Source organism: Hetaerina americana, unplaced genomic scaffold, assembly GCF_022747635.1.
Source record: "Hetaerina americana unplaced genomic scaffold, ioHetAmer1.1.p SCAF_3, whole genome shotgun sequence".
Lineage (NCBI taxonomy): Eukaryota > Metazoa > Arthropoda > Insecta > Odonata > Calopterygidae > Hetaerina > Hetaerina americana.
Window position 1 is genome coordinate 16,548,208 of NW_027286874.1, and position 17,714 is coordinate 16,565,921.

The following is a 17,714-nucleotide window of genomic DNA, read 5'->3' on the forward strand; positions in this document are numbered from 1 at the left end:
CGTCATTAATAAATTATATCCTATGAGGAAACGTCACAAGACGAAGGGTGGAAAACCTCATCGGACTCTTCAGATAATAACCCATTGGCAAAAGGAGGGTTTTGGGCGTCCTGGAGAGGGTGCCAACGCCCTCTTTGGCTCTACCACCTGCTTAGAGCTATACTGCCGCGAAGCGGACGGTATATCCCCAGTAATGGTTTATCACAATGAATATCATGTTTTCCTAAGAACGATTGACAAACTTTTCGCGTACAGATCGACAACTTTTACATAAGTAGAGCATAACATTGGTTTTAATGAGCTACGAAAAATAACAGTTACAAAGTATTTTTATGGCATTAGAAAATGTGAGTATGATTGTTATTATTGGTTCTCTACCGTTTAACGTAGCTTTTGGATAGATACAGAGAGACACGCATAAACATACCTATTCACACGCTAAATGACACATACAAGCAGTCAGGTTCATTCACACATATCTAAGACTCCCTTTGTTTCAAAGGGAGATCATCTTTACGACGTACTCATGCCTATTCTATAACCGAGAAACAATGACAAATATAATAATATGATGATATCAGAAGATACTTTATATGCCTTTGACATAGATTGGATCCGAAATAGCTTAAAATGGGTAAATATAGAGTCAATTAGAACTTGGTAAATCCCTTTTCAGCAACTACATCATCAGAAAAAAGGAATAATAAACTTGTCCTGCCTTGAATCCTAACCCATCAGGCTATGGAGTAAAAGACCGAAAAGTGATGGTGAAATACATCAACTTATGTGACTTATGACAGATAGGGATGATACGGGGGTTTGGAGTCATGATTCGGCAAGTGTCGCACTCTTCTTTGGATTCATTGCATATTGTGCATTTCTCCGCATTATCTTCGTGTGCCCATGCTATGCTCACTGGGATGATGGCATGTACACTATTATGATGCTCACATGATCATACTCAAAGGGCAAATTTCCTTCGTTTATATCTATTATGAGATGTGTTGTCTATCCTGAATACGGAATTTGTCGTTTTCCAACACACATGGAAGGGCGGCTTGCAATAGCTTGAAGTATAGTTTCCAAAGCTATTAGCATGATGATGGCCAGGGAGGAGGTTGGGGCGGGGCAGGGCAGGGCTTGAGGTGCTCTTGGTGGACCCGGTGGGCCCGGGGCAAAGAAAAACAACGGGGGCCATGACCGCGGTCCGGGCGATCACCCATCCAGCTACTAAACGGCCCGACGCTGCATCGCTTCTTAGCCTCGTCTAACAAGACACGAACTGACACCCTAGACTACATTAATGTTTTTTTTCAATTCTACATACTGTTCACCTCCCTTCGTTTCGTCTAACATTCTCATCCTTTTTCTCCCCCACCTCGCTCAATAACGTTCTTCACTCTGTAACAGTCTCCAACATTCCAAGGCCATCCATCATTCTAACCTCCTTTGGATTACTTCCAAAAATCTCTCCTCCCCCACCATGCTTAGTACTTCTCCGCCGGTTTTCCTTTCCGCCCATTTTACCTTTTCCATCCTCCTCCACATCCACATCTCAAAAACCTTCAACTAACACTAACACCTATCATCTTGTTTCAAAGACCATTTTTTCGTGATGTATTAAACCATGTTCCATATGAATGTGGTAACTAGACTTTCCTTAACATCCTAATTCAACGTCCCTGTCACCAATTCCCTCCTTCTGGTGGAATCTTTCTCTAACCCAATTCTTCTTCCTATATCCCTACTGCTATAACTCTCTTGGTCCATAACCATTCCGAGATAGGTAAACTGCTCTAGTCCATGAATTCCTTTTTGCATATGTTACTCAGCTTTTTCTTTCTCGAAAACCGTATAACTTCGTTTTGTTTCGATTTTTTCCGTGCCTAGCGCGTTATTTTCCAAGGCACTCTGAACTGTTTCAAACCCCTTGGCCGACTGACAAACTACATCTACATCTACTCAATACCCCGCAAGCCGCCGCAAGGGCGTGTGGCGGGGGATGTTAGGACACCACCCGTCATTAAGAAAGAAAAAAAACCGCATACAAAAGCCAAAAATGTATACTATCCACAAAAAAAACATGGTATACATTCATGCAAGGACACATACACCCCACACACATGCAAACACTCAAACTACTGAATAACATACACATGCACCTACAAATATACCTAATATTATTGCAATGTCTAATTTTGTTCCGACTTGTAAATTCAGTGTTTTTAATATTTCTTAAGTGACTTCAGTTTCTTACTATGATGACTTCTGATTGTTCGGGGTATTTGTATCTATCTATACTGGAATCTAGCTCCCTTATTTTATCTTTTTGGTCTGATCTACCTAAGCAGCGTGAGGCCGTTATAATTCCTTTAGTGTCATCGTTAAACTCGTTTCTTCTGAACCTTTATAAAAGTCTAAGTCTCGGTTGTTCCCTTCGTATTTCAATTGACTCCCAGGCTAAATCCCCTAAGAGACCTATCACACCTTTGTTCTTATTATAACAATTTTTAACGAATCTGGCGGATTTTCTCTGGACTTCATCTAATTCTTTTGGCCAAATTTTTTCCCAAGGATCCCAAATACTCGCGGCATATTCCATATGAGGTCTAACTAGAGTAAAAAATACCTCTCTTTAACTTTTTCATTACATTTCCCCACCACCCGTTTAATGAAGCCGAGTTTCTTTAAAGCGGATCCGCATATTGTGCTGAAATGTGCTCCCCATGAAAGGCGTGGTGTAATAACTACCCCCAAATATTTAACTTGATTGGTCGTAGTTAGTACTGAACCCTACTATTTCGTAGTTTATGTCCCGTTCGCCGCTTCCTTTGTTCCAAAATTTCAAAACTGCGCATTTGTCTAAATTAATCATTAATCCCCATTTCTTACACCAATCCGAGATTATGTCTAAGCCTCTAGAGTGTAACTCGCAATCTAGTTGGTCCCTATTACCCTGTATACCACCGTGTAGTCAGCAAATAACCTCAGATTGCTGCTAACGTGTGCGCTTAAGTCATTAATGTACATTAAGAACAAAAGAGGCCATATTACACTTCCCTGGGGACGCTTGAAGTTACATCTCTATCCGTTTAGCAAAACCCATCGATGACTACAATTTGTTTGCGATTTGACAAGAAGTCTCTTATCCAATAATAATTTTCTCATTAATTCCACAGCATTTAAGTTTGTGCAACAGTTTATTGTGTGGGACTTTATCGAAGGCTTTTTTGGAATCTAGGAATACTGCATCGACTTGTTTTCTCTCGATCTAGGTATATCGTGAATGAAAAGACCCAGTTGTGTGTCGCAAGATCTGCTCTTCCTAAATCTGTGCTGGTCGTGGATTAGTATTTTCTTACTATCAGAAATCTCATTATGTTAGTGAAAATAATGTGTTCCAATATTTTACAAGAGATCGATCTTAAGGAAATGGGTCGGTAATTGGTTGGTTTATCCCTATCGCCGCCTTTATAGATGAGAGTTATATGGGCTAGCTTCCAGTCGCGAGGTACTGAGCCTTCTTCTATCGATTTTAGAAAAACAATTTGTTAAAACGGGGCAATGTCTTCAGCTATTTCCTTCAATATTTTAGCAAGTATTTCTTCCCGACCAGGTGCTTTGTTTTCCTTGATACTACGAAGCAGATATTCTATTCCCTGCTTGGTCAGTGTAATATCGCTCATGTGTTCCCCGGATGGGTGTGGAGGATAGTTTGGTGCGTTTGTGTGTTTATTGTAGACGCTCTGGAAAATATTGTTTAAGATATTTGCCTTTTTCATGCTATCTCTAATAATTTATCCGTTTTCCGTCTTCAAAAAATGTACAGTAGGACGTTTACCCTGTATTTCCCTAACATAGGACCAGAATGACTTTGGATTTTCCTCAAGATATTCGCTTAGTATTTTAAATTTAAAAGAGTGTAGTGCTGTACGCATAATACTTTTCGTCTTACTACGACATTCTTTTAGTTTCTGTTTGGATGTATTCACATAAACTACATCGTCCCTTTTTAAACTCTTTGTGAAATTTCACTGCAGCCGTCTTTGCCTTCTTAATGCCGATCTGACTTCCCCGTTGTACCATCTAGGTTACTTACTGTCGCATTTGAGTTTGGATGGGATGTACGTCTTCATACCTTCGCGTAAAATATTTAAGAAATAATTCCAAGTGTTCTCTGTATTGGTTGTCAGTGTTTTTGTCTTGTATTCTGGTAATTTTATCTTTAAATATTCTCGTAGCCCGTTAAAATTTGCCTTGTTTTATAAGCATATTTTACGCTTTTCTTTGTTTATTTTCACGAACTTAGTCTTTAACTCTACAAAAATAGCCTTGTGGTCACTGATTCCGTCCACTATTTCAATGTTCGTAATGATTTCGGGCATAGAAGTCGCCAAGATACCTAGTATGCTCAGGTCCCGTGTTGGTGATTTAATAATTTGTTCTAAGGAGTGTTTTGTGAATATATGAAGGAGTTCTTGGCATGAATCTCTGTTTTTGGCAGATTTTCAACGCTGTACGTGTCCCAGTCAATTGACGGTAGATTTGTATCACCAATGATTATAATAATACTGTTGCTATGTTTGTTGCTGATAGCGGAAATTTGGTCGTCGAGCTTGTGTAGAATTTCTGTATTAGAATCTGGGGGCCTGTAAAATGAGCATACGAATGGGCTTCTGTCGTTGTAGTCCTTCATGTTGCACCAAACGCTTTCTATGTCATTTACGTCCTATTGGCATCGTTGGCTACTAAGGTGTGACTTTACTGCAATGAATACTCCCCCACCCAACCTATTTGGTCTGTCCCTTCTGTAAACTGTGAAACCGCTCGGAAAAACTTCATTGTTTGCTATATCTGCCGTCAGCCAACTCTCCGTTCCAACAACTATGTCTGCATTTGTACTTACTAAAATATGTTCAATATCCGATATTTTGTTTCTAATGCTACGACAATTTAATATTATAATTTTTATTTTGTGAATTACTTTCCGTTTTTCGGTTTTATTTATGCTCACAAAACTCTTTTGAGACTATTCATGGTTAACAGAGGCAAAAGTATTACATTCACTCGCATTTCAATCTTTTATATATTTTAAGACACCAAGTTCATTAACTGTTCGTGGGTTATATGTTGTTTTAGCAAAAATGTTTGTTTGTTCTATTATTTTCGGGATATGAGAGGTGTAACCTGATCTGAAGTTACAAAAAGCCTGGATTCTTCTTCATTTATCCCAATACATGACCTGCGCTCTTGCCTGTTAACTATGCTAAACCCTAGAAACGTGTTCGTGTAACCTGCGCGCTACAAACTGCGATGTCTCGGCAGTGTAATGGACCCCGGAGCGGTTAAGGGATACCCGACACGATAAGAGGACATAAAGAGAAGAGAACTAAAGCTTGATCATCCCCAAACCTGATTTTACGAATTCACCATGCTTTCATTCCTAACTCCAGTTCATTCTAAACCTCTTTGAATATTTCCTCCACATATGCAATGAAAAACACGGTTGATAATTCGAAACCCTATCCGACCCCTCTTCATAACACTGCCAATCCCGAATAGCCATCCTCCACTCGCACCTGAGCAGCCTAAGAATTGTACAGGTTGCGAATAAGTCCCCCATCCACACTACTCCTATCTTCTACGATACATCGAGTCCTTCGGCCCAATTTTCTATATCGAACAAGTTCTGGAGATATACGAAATGAACAAATACATCCTGATTGTATGTTCCTCTCTATTAGTGACCCCATTACTGCTATGGCATCACGCGTGTCTCTCCCCTTTCTGAGCCCAAACTGATCAACCCCGAAGTATCATTTGCCTTGGTCTCCATTCTCGTATTAATGATGCACCTCTTTAGCTGCGTGTGAAATTAAAGTAATGGTTCTATAGCCCTCTCACTTATATATATCCCTTCTTTTAAAGGGAACATACACTGAACTACCGAAACCATCCAGCCAAGTTCCTCCCTTAAAAATGCTACGAATTAGTCCGTCAAAAATCTTCCTTTAACATTTTCCTGAACCCTTATACAATGCCGTGGAGTTGTTATCAATCCCCATCGCTTTTCTTAATTTAAATTCCCGTATTTCCGAATCCATCTTGCAGTTTAGTGTGCCTTGCCCTAAGCTATCATCTGTGTCATATCCTCCTTTGATTAAACCTCTCGCCCCAGATAGGTACTCCTTACTGTATTCCTTCCGTCTCTCTTTAATCTTACTAAGTTCAATTAATAATCTTCCAGCCGTATCTTTAATACGAGGGTCATCCGGAAAGTAGTACCCGTTCGTGAAATAAAGACACAAAAGTAAATATTAACAAACATAAAAAATTTTATTTGAAAGAGGATACTTTAAACTACTTCTCAACATAATCTCCAAGCAAATTAAGGCATTTGTCATAACGTGTGACAAGTTTCTGTATTCCTGCTGCATAGTCCTTCGCCGCCAGCTCATTGAGATACGCGAGGGACCCATCTTGCACAAATTTTTGCATAATGCAGATGGTGTTTAACAATTTCATGAACAATTGTTCGAGAAACATTGGGAAAATGCTCACAGATGTCATCAATTGTGACGCGCCGATCGTTCCTCACGAATTCGTCAACTGAGCTCACCAGTTGGTCTGTAATGACAGACGGTCTCCCCGAACGCTCATCGTCGTGTGTGTTCCCCCTCCCCATGTTGAAGTTGCGACACCACCGCCGAACAGACGACTCGTCCATTACATTGTCTCCATACACCTCCTTTAATTGGCGATGAATATCACATGGGCGAACGTTTCTTGCATTGAGGAATTTAATCACTGCCCTCACTTCACAACTGGCGGCGTTCTCAATTTTTTTAAACATTGTAAACAATCACAGAAACAACACAGGCAATGCTAGCGTCACGCAACTTGGCTCAGAGAAGGCAGACAAGCCACTGAAGCTATCTGACCTCGTCCAGCGGCTACTCGCGTCGTCAGCACTTCATGCGGCACGAACGGGTACTACTTTCCGGATGACCCTCGTAGATAATGTTAGAGATTTCAGCTATTTTAAAAGTGTATGAAATAAAATTCAAACATTCTTTTACGAGATCAACGACAATGATATCTGATCAAGCCTTAGAAGAAGGTTATCCAGTCACAAGATTGTTAGCTGAAGCTAAGTAGCCTTACTCATTAGCCGATTCTCCTATTTTACCATACAAGGTCTATTCAGCGAATACGCGAATTGGTGCGATCTGGCGGCCATGACGCGGACTATAGCCCCGGGCTAACTTGGGAGGATATCTTTTTAATAAATAATTTTATATAAATAAAAATTCATTTAAGAGTTGGGGAATTCATCTACTGATTGTGTGACTGCAATAAAATGAAGGGTTAGAGACTTGGCGTCCTATTAGAGACTCGGTATGAAATCCCTGATGTTCAAATAATGCACTGCTTTGCTCAGAGAGTATCTCTAATTTGTAATTCATTGGCCTCCAGAATTAAAGTTCACAATTAATGTCATTAAAAAATGGTGAATGTGGTCAAATGTAGATCACCTCAATGGCGTGTCCCAAATTAATGTACGATGAAACAGGATCATAGGATTGGCCTTTGTTGTTTCATAATATAGTTCGTTGAGTTCCAAGAGGAAGAGTTCTTTTCACAGTCCATTAGCTGAAAGAGGATGACAATTTATTTTTAAAGTAATTATCAGTACTCAGCTAAGTTGGAAGACAATTACTGGTTGCAAAAAATGACCTACTCAGCTGAAAATATTAGAACATCTGAGTGAACTCGTTCGAAAAATTTTAGGATTGCATGAGAATATATTAATATTCTGTTGCGTAATTAATAGATTCAAAAAGGAAATTCAAATTTGAAAATAAGCGACGAAAAATTTTTAGTCGGTTTTGTAGCGATCAATTATGACAAAAAATATTGCACATATTTAAATGAATACCCAAATTTTTCTTTTGTCATTAATTTACAATTATTGTCATATTTATGTATATTAATTATTTTGTGTATAATAATTGTATTTTTGTATTTTCACACAATTTTATAAAATAATTGTTCAAAACATTGAATCACCGTTTCACGCAGTTAAATATTGTGATTGAGTCCATAGGCGCGATATAAACACTAAGCCAAATATCACTCACCCACGATACATGTATTAGGTGTTTTCATTCTGTTTATTTCCTTTATTTCGTGCTAATGATTTTAAATAAGCAGTTTAATGGAAACGAATGTCAACTCGGAAAGATTATTTATTATGATGTCAAAAGATTCAAAATAATCCCTCTTACACCAAATTCTACTCGCTGTGCATTATTTTCTTGTCATTATTTTTCATATTTCAGTTTATCATGTGGTCCAAAACCCTATTATCTTCCTGTTTCCCATTTACCCATATCCGATCTTCAATTGACCAATTTATATGTCCTCTCACCCCCATAAGCTGCAACTTGAACGTAGTGGGAATTCCTATGACCCTTTGAGATTTGCTCGGCAGGGAGAAACAATGATTCCTTCGTCTTGGTCCTCTCATATCCGGTAGAAGAGCCCGTCTAAAGGAATGCCATGCAAGGCTGGATGAAAGGCCTATGAGGCTCTGTACAATCCTGGTAGTCCGCAGGAGAGGACTTAAAATTTTCCTAGATTTCAAAAATACGATCTACGGGGTAGGCTACAATATTTAATGAAAGACTCGTAGAACGCAGGAGCAGTCTGGATTCATTCATAGAACATTCTTACTCGAAAACTTAACATGGCCAAAATCCTAATCAATTAATCCAAATTATAGCAGCGGTTGAAGAATCGGGGTTAGTGGGTGGGGAGTACGACGTTATTGTCGGCATCGCCTGTGGTTTTTAAATTATATGCTGAGGAAGTTTTAAGAAAATCATAGGAAGGGATGGAAAAAGAAATGAAAATACCCACGGAACTAAAAGATTAAGTTACGGATGGTCTTGATTTAGTTATTCAGACACCACTAGGACAGTCGTAATTTTTGAGTGCATGACAAGTTTAATTCAAACGGAAATTGGTACATACATTATACAGGGTTCGTCCGGAAAATAAGTGTACTGACTACTGATTTTTTCCCACCGTTCCAGGCGCGCCAGGCACCGCTCTGACGGGCTGCGATTGGAGGGGGGTATGTTGGCAAGCGACGCTGAAAAAGGCAGTCGGCTCTGAGCTGTGGTGTAGTGAGGAGCTCTGTTAACGCGAACCTCCACGCTCGACCCACGTCACGGAACGCGATGCCGAAGTTTTTGGAGCAGCGTTATTCCATCAAATTTGCGGTAAAGCTTGGGAAATCGTCTACCGAAACTGTCGGTATGATTAACCAGGCTTACGGGGAGTCAGCCATTCCAGAAACATGATCTTTCGGTGGCACAAGATGTTCGTGGAGGGCAGAGAAGAGGTCGACGACGAGTCTTCGAGAGGTTCCCGATGATGCCTTCGCGGGAGCGTTCCAGGAATGAGAACGCCGCTGGAACAAGTGTATCGACTCACAAGGGTCCTATTTTGAGGAATATTAGCTTAAGATATGTAAAAGTGTAATAAATTTTTTTTCCTGAGCTCAGTACACTTATTTTCCGAACGAACCCAGTATGACCGAGGAAAACGATTGAATTGGAATACTCTCTGAATCTCAAGAAATGAGAGCCATATTGCATTGTAATTGGAGAAAATATCACAAAAGAATGGATGAAATTCGTAGGGTTTCTGCATTATATTTTTGGGATATAGTCATAGTAATTAAATTGATCGAGACTCTTTGTGGGGTATAGATCTGCTTGCTACGTACAAAAACTTGGTATTCAAAGCGGAGAAGGAACGCAGACTGGAGTATATTTCCATGGGTTCAGAGAAAGGTGGAAGAGAACGCTTGATACAATGATAAATAAACGAAAAAAATGCTCTTTAGGGTGGAGAAGAGAATCCATCCGGCAAATTAGAAAATGAATATGACAACAGATAGCGTCGATGATGATATACTGAAAGATGGTATAGAAACGGAGAATGCTTGGGTAAGGAAAAGGGACAAAGAGATATCTGCCATCGGTGTTTTTCTATTCTATTATATTTTATATTCTAGATGGTACCCTGCAAAACACCCCTAGGATGTCCAGCAGGGGGTGATTACACACCAGGCATTCCACAGCCAAAATTAAGTTTTTTTTATTTTCAATATATTTCTGTAAAATAATTAAAACGAGAAAGATCATGGCACCCAAAGGTATCTAGTTATTAGGTTTCCATATAGGTAGCAGAAGAAGAAAAGACTAACGTCAAAATATGTTTCCTTATCCTTCAGAAGTGCCTTAAATATCGTGAAGTATCTTTTCGGTGTCGCTAAAAACTTACCTCGACACGATAGGTAGGTTATGTAATAATAGTTATTTAATGTATTAAAGTTTTTCGAAGAGGAATCCAATGCTTCTGCCAATCTTCAATTACTAGGTAACAATGACTAGGAAGAAAGTATATTTCAAATTGAAGGCTTACCTCTGCCATTTGTCTGACTTCCACCGGGACATCTTAGAATTATGAATGAAAATTACAGGTAAATTATTGGTATTTATGGGCAGAGTAAGATATTAGATCACAGAGAAAAGCAACCTTTTAACGGAAAATCCCATGCATTAAATTTCTAGAGGAACGGCAATGCTAAAAGGCATCATAATGTTGATTGTTTAGCAATTCATGAAGTGATAAGGCAGTCCTGGTTGATGGTGGGTTAAGTGAATACGCAGGTGTTGTTACACTAAGCCTGGCTCTATCACGAGTATAACGGAAGGTATCTTATTTAGTAAAGAATAGGTTTTAATGATTCAAAGTATTCTTTAGTACATTCAATGTTCTCTGTGACTGATGGTTACATGGAAAATTTTCTTACTTGAGTCATTAACTGCGAGTATTGGCAGAGGTATTGGTGTAGGCGGCGTTTAATGACTAATGAAAAGCAACGCAGCTAATTTTTACTTTTATAAACGTTTCGTACACATAATAAGTAATTAGCAACAACGTAATTTATCGTTATCATTTTTACAACTCATGGAAAAGGAATTATATTCTATTGAGAAATAATAAATAAATATTTCAATGGAGCGTAAATATGTAAATAAATCGCAAATTCACCAACACAGAGAACGATCTAATCGCCGAGCGGCTGCGGAACCTAATCACTACGGCAAAAAGCAAATGATATCTCGTAATGCATTAAAATTATCTCGCTGATTCATGGTAGCAATTAGTTCCACTGGTAATGTAGTCATAAAATCAAGCCACAATGCATGTGTGCAGTATAAATTCAATTGCACAAACGTATTTCTCTCCTCAACGGACGAAACTGAATGGGTAAGGTCGGGACTATTAATGTCCGCGGGTTTGCCGGTGTCCCGGGGCGCACACTCAAAAGAGCGAACGATCGATGACGCCCACGGCGACAACAAAAGCGGAAAGGTAAAAATGTGTAAATCAATCGACAGGGCGTCGATTTTCAGTTTCGGTGTGGACTCATTTTCTAGAGTCGGAAAACATTGGAGGGAGGAAAAGAGAGGGATATGAAGGAAGCCCAAAAGGAAGGAGAAAAGAGATGGGTTCCGGCTTTTGAACTCTCATGACCTCTCTCTCGCCCCAACAACCGAAGGCCATTATCCCTTCCGTCCACCAGTCAACCCTTGCGCACCCCTACTCTACGCCCCCTCATGTCGCTCTCTCCGGTTCTCTTCGCCCCTTCCCAGCATTTGGCCCACTTACTCATTGGTGACAGGGTTCGAACGCAAATCCCCATATTACAACCAGACGTGCCAGCCTTTCCCCGAACCCACGAACCACCGCCATTGTCATTTTCAGAGCCACTTCAGGCCGACCAGCCCCGTTCCTCTCCTTACCCTCGACTGGCGATAAAGCGTCTCCTCCGAGGAGGGAGGCTATAATGTGTGTGAGAGCAAACAACGAGGCTCGGTCTGGGAAAATACCTTTATCTCAGCGAGAGGTGAAGCCATGCCGGGGAGTCTACTGAGGGAAGTTTCAGGGGAACAGGATATCCCGGGCAAAATCCACTCTTTCGCCTTCTCCGCCCATACGTATTTGTCTATGTACATGTACGAGTCCACTTGATTCAAGGAAAGAGCGAATCTCTTTCATTCCAGTTTAATTACTCTTTCTCCCCAGTTAATCCTCTTCGCGGAAAGTTCATTTCCATCCGACTTCCACTCGAGGACGGTTGGGTTCGTCGCTCGCAACGCGAATTCACTTAGAAGGATTTCAACCCGCCAAGCAATCATGATAAACGTGTGTGCTTGGAATATACATGTATAAACGTATACTGCATGCATACGGGTGTAGGTGTAGTTTTGAGGGGAGGCGACCGACAGCTAAGGTCATTTGCGCCATAGGGGAAGGACAGGAAAGGATGAAGGGTGGAGAGAAACCCGGCGTCGGCATTAGCCTACTCTTTACGAAAGGCGCCAAGGGGTCCGCGGCTTAACGTCCCATCCGACGGACGGCCACATGCATACGTATGTGTATATAAACATACACACATATTGCCATACATGAGTGGCGTTTTTACTTTGAAGATAACCTAATAAAAGCTGAGGCTCTGATATTGCGGATAATTAGGTGTGGTACCAATCTTAAAGGTGGTGGTATTTTATTTTCAGTTTAAAAAATTCATTTCTGTTATATTTAGCGCGAATATGGGTCGCGCTAGTCCAGGGGTAGAGCGTTGGACTACTGACCGGAGGGCCAAGGATTGATTCCCGGACAAGCCTCTCTGAGCACCTACAGCTCCACCCAAGATATGTGATTTTTCGGGTAGAAATCTTTCTGGGGAACCATAACCGGGGAAAGGAACCGGACCACCCACCCTGATGTGTGAATGCCACACGCCGTCGGGCTTAGTACTGGTTGAACTCAACCATCACTTACCATACCGGCCTTAGGGTTGATTATTGTGTTTGTGGTTTTTTTATGGGTCGAATATATATAACATTCTAAAGTGGTTAGTGAAGATTCCATGAGATCGAAAGATAACCCCTAGAGTTTAGTGTTTTAATGGATTTCAATAAATTAACCTCCGTGTCTTTCAATTTATTTCCTTCGGCCATAGAGTTTATGGCGAGTCGGCAGGTACTAATTCGGCTACTTAATCCGTGTGCTTTCGATGGGATTGCAAATGAAGACATACCAACAATGGTTTAGTGCACTAGACAGTAGGTAAACCATATACGAATCCAGCTACGAATTAAATCATATATGAAATTACTGTGCAGAACCTATAATGAATAATGGCAAAACCAAACTGATGGCCCATGTAACGTAAGAAAAAATGATGAAAAATGTATGTAAATTTGGCAAATAAGTAGAAATATTTTGAACTATAGATAGTTTCAGCTTCAGCAACCATTATTACTTGGCAGAACAAGCTGAGAACAGTTTCCCCGGAATGAATTTAAGGTTCCGAATACGTAAGTCCAGCTGCAAAGTATGTGTAGCCACTAACATTATTGTTATTAGGAGTCATTTACACAACATAACGATAGCTGGTATCCTTTCAACGATGTCACAAATATTCCATGTTAAGATTTACCGAATGCCAATACTATGATATTTTCACTAATCAATAAGCTACAATTTAAAAAATGACATTAATGGGCATCAGGGGAAGCAATTAGATGCTTCTCTAAGGAGGACTAGCATTGATAGGGAATTACAGTGCTTGATAAACCAATGGGATACAAGGCGGAGTAAGGAGGAAAGAGTCAGTTCTTAGCCGGGAGGGATAAAAGAAGTTTATGAAACAGCTCATTTGTGGAAATGTATGTTACTTATACTCCCAAGGAGTAATTCTGATAAAATTCTGTTGGTCTTAGCATCAGGGGGTACTTCGGCATCTCAAGAGACCATCTGAATCGGTGGTCAAGCCTGATAAGTATCCAAACAGCCGAATGAGATAAAATATGCCTACAGAATAAGAAATATTTGCATTACGTGAGGCGCGTACAAAGGAATAGGTAATTGACATCGACCAATTCCGTAATTCTTTTGCAGGTATATTAGAATAGTCATTGTTCAACTATGAACACGAATAAATTTAGCTTAAGACCAAAACCTACAGCTCTGTCAAATACGATAGCGTCAGTGAATTTTCTTCATATCATTTGTCTGGTTTGAGATGGGAATGTTGACGTTTAGTTACATACGAGCCACAATAATCAATCCAAAGGTTGGTTTTGATCGGTGAAGGTAGATTCCATCTCATCTTAGCCCTACTGCGTGTGAAATTCACAAATTACGGCTCTGGGAGGCATTCTCTTTTCGTGTGCCACCTGCTTTTTCCCACGTTTTCAATTCAATCGTCAAGGATATCAGAGCTGGTGGTGTCCAAAGGCACCCTTTCGTTTTGAACTCAGGTCCCTCCGACCAGTAGCCGAACTTAACCTGCTAAGCCACTACGCCGTGCCTGACTTTATTTTAAAGGAGAAAAAATTATTGCAGGTGTTGTGCAAAACTCAAATTAGCAGGAAACGCGAAGCATTAAATTATTTCTGGCACATTTAACCATCCTATTAGTAATGATGTGAAATTTTTATGGAAAAATTGTGCATATATGATTATATTCCGGGTATTTTATTATTCCTTCGTGAAGGAAGGTGAATAAAAGTACCAGATGAATTAAGTTTCGACAATCCAATGACCAGATATCGGAAACGAAACTATGGGGTGCTTCTTTAGAAAAAGCCTACATACATACCCAGTTCGCCGGAGTCGGTTCAGCCCTGCCAATAAAAACCTCAATATTTAGTTACGAAAGGAAAATTACTCTCTCGCTAATTTGTTAGAGCACATGAAGAGCAATAAATTAATAGATCTGATTGAGATTAATAAGGGTGTCATAGACGCTGTACTAAAGGCATTGGCAATAAGGAGACCCTAAAAGACCACAAGAGGGTTGGAAATAATTAAGATCCCACAGCCTCTCCAACATACCCACCGGCAACTCATCACAGGGCCACTCCCACTTACAACACTCCCTTAAATAACACCCCTTGTTCATTTGTTTATTTACTCGTGAAGAGGGCTACTCCCTCGCACTCATCTCAGGATGCCCCTCCACATGTATCGATCCGACTTACACTCAAGTGGTGCACGGAACCTTGACGTCACGGCTCCAAGGGGGGAGGTGGAAAAAGGGATGGGTCTCTGGAGGGAGGAGCAGATCACAAAGGGAGTACGAGGCTTGGAAGAGAAGATGCAGAGGAAGGGCGGAGGCTGAGAAGCTGAGCGGAGGAGTGGTGACAAAGAAGCTCCTCGCGACGGCGGCGATTTTGTGAGGCAGGGAGATTTCTGTGAGGATCCAAAAGTGGGAAGGGGGACAGGGTCCGATGAGGGAAGTGGGAGGGAGGCATGAGGGGAGAAAAAGAGTTGGGGCGAAGGGATTTAAAAAAATAAGGGCTAGGTCGAGGAGGAGTACGTGAGGCACTTTCTGAATCACACAAAGCGCTGAGAAGGGGTTTCCTCTCCAGGGAAAACCTAAAAACCACCTCCTTACGCACGAAACTCCTATTGAATGAGTGGGTGAGGGAGGACCGAGGGGGATTCACTCACTACTTACCCGCGTGCTAACGCCAACATTACCCTTCGGAATGCACACGTACAGGTGATGAATGGGGTGAGATACAACCCACGCATTTTCTATCTGCGGGCTTCTTCATTGTGTCCGTATTATATGGCACGGTAAAACATCTCAATGTCACAAATACGCCACTATATAGACCGCAATGAAGAGAAGGGCGTCAGAGGCGCATATCACAGGGGCCATCAAGCTGCAGGCCGTCGTAACAGCAACAATTGGCAATTATCACTACCTACCGAGTGTGGGTTCACCCATCTATGGAATTCATCAATCATCTGAAACACTGCACGACAATAAAAAATCATAGATATCGCATAGCAAGATAATTGAGGCAAAGCGTGCTCATTATCCATTACCACAATTGATATGAAAGCGATTTAATGATCGTAACAGTAAATGCAAGGCAATTCCTGCCCATGAATAACTCATAGGAATAAATTCACTGGTATCTAGATTAATGGCCACAGGTGGAAGTAAGTGTGGCATGCATTAAATAGATGCTTTACGCTTGCAAATTCCATCCTTCTTCCAGCCACTAAGAAACACGTCAAAGGGAAGAATGAGGTTTCATAGAGAATTACAATTACGCTCTACATACCCCAACCGGTCATTAGTGAAGAATTGAAAATCGTCTCCCCGAGGCAAATGAGAAAAATGTTTTACCACTCGAATATATGTAAAAAATATCCGAAGCACACTCATTCCATGCCCTCGGAATCCCTTGACAAATTCAAACGAAGTAGTGAAAGGGAGATTTTTCTTCCAGAGCAAATTAAAGCGGTCACTTAATTAATGAACAGCTATTATGGTTCAGGGATGCTATTTCCGTCAGGGGAACGAGTAGTGAGTGAGTGACATGACAGAATGAATGAAGGCACCCGAAATGCAAACTCTCCGCTCATTACCGACGAAGACCCTTACCTTTTCAGTGGACCGCAAGGAGTGCGTGTGGGTCAAGTCAGGATGCGTAAACACACCTTCGGAGATGAAATGGGTGAGGTCAGGGCAGCAGAGAGGAGAGAGAGAGACACACACACTCTCGTCCCGCGAGGTTCGCCGTGTTGGGATCGGTAGGCGAGGTTCGAATGCCGTCTGCCGGTTGGTTCCACCCTCTCCCGCCAGATGGAATAGCCCGTCACGAGAATTCACAAAGCACTCGATTGCGCACAGTTACTGCTTCAAGAAAGGGTGACGTAGATATCGCCACCGAATGGTCTCTCCACGATGCTCACTTTTTCTCCCCCTCTTTCATGTACAGGGTAGGGGAAGTGAAGCGGGTGGCGGGCAGCCGAGGGGATATTATTCATTCCGCTCTCGTCCCTGGAGAGGTACGCCAAACCAAACCTGTGATTTCATGCTCCATTTGTCTAGTGAAAAGTATGCGGATTTTAATAGATGTTTTCCCACCACTCTGCTTGCGGAGATTCGAAGAAGAGATCCGGTCCTGGGAGCCGATAAATTTCATTTGGTTGCTATAGGGTCATAAAAATGCTGAACGCGTACTGTGATTGCCATATTGAAATGCGCAGGCGGACGACCGAAGAATCTAAATGACTTTTCCCACCTTCAACTGAGATTTTTTCAGGGATCATAGATCGGGGGGCAAGGGCTTGATGTAGCCATGCGAAAATGCTGGCTTCCCTCTTGGATTGGTATGCTTCCTCTGACAAAAAAACTGTCGTTTCAAGTAAGCATTCAAACTGAGAGACTGTACACTAGCACTGTACACAAGCACTTCGACCACATGTCTTTACATTAAATTTCACCAGCTGAATGAGTTACGATGTAAAATGATGATCGCATGACCGATTTGTATTGTTTGGTTCATATGGTTAACTGTCTTTACTAATTCAATTAAATATAATGTCACAAATTACAGATTAACAAAAATATCATTCAATCACTTTGTATTCAAATGATTTTTAATAACTGACATGGATATAATTAATTGCACTGTTTGGATTATCGTCTGCCAAAGTCGTCACTGCAAAATACTGTAGGACAAGATATACCCCTTCGCGCGAAAAGCCTCTAGAAATACCCCTACGTGTACAAGAAATATAAATCTCCATAGAGCCGG

The 17,714-nt window shown here is 41.0% G+C and overlaps 1 protein-coding gene across 3 annotated transcripts in view; it reads right to left on the reverse strand.

The window, feature by feature from the left end:
- The window catches only part of LOC139690215 (uncharacterized), a 309,365-nt gene extending 292,673 nt beyond the window's left edge, over window positions 1-16,692 (reverse strand). For all 3 annotated transcript variants that reach the window (XM_071587518.1, XM_071587519.1, XM_071587517.1), the window contains exon 1: window positions 16,556-16,692. The gene's annotated coding sequence lies outside the window, so the exon portion shown is untranslated. The remainder of the gene's footprint in view (window positions 1-16,555) is intronic.
- Between the last annotated feature and the right edge of the window lie 1,022 nt (window positions 16,693-17,714).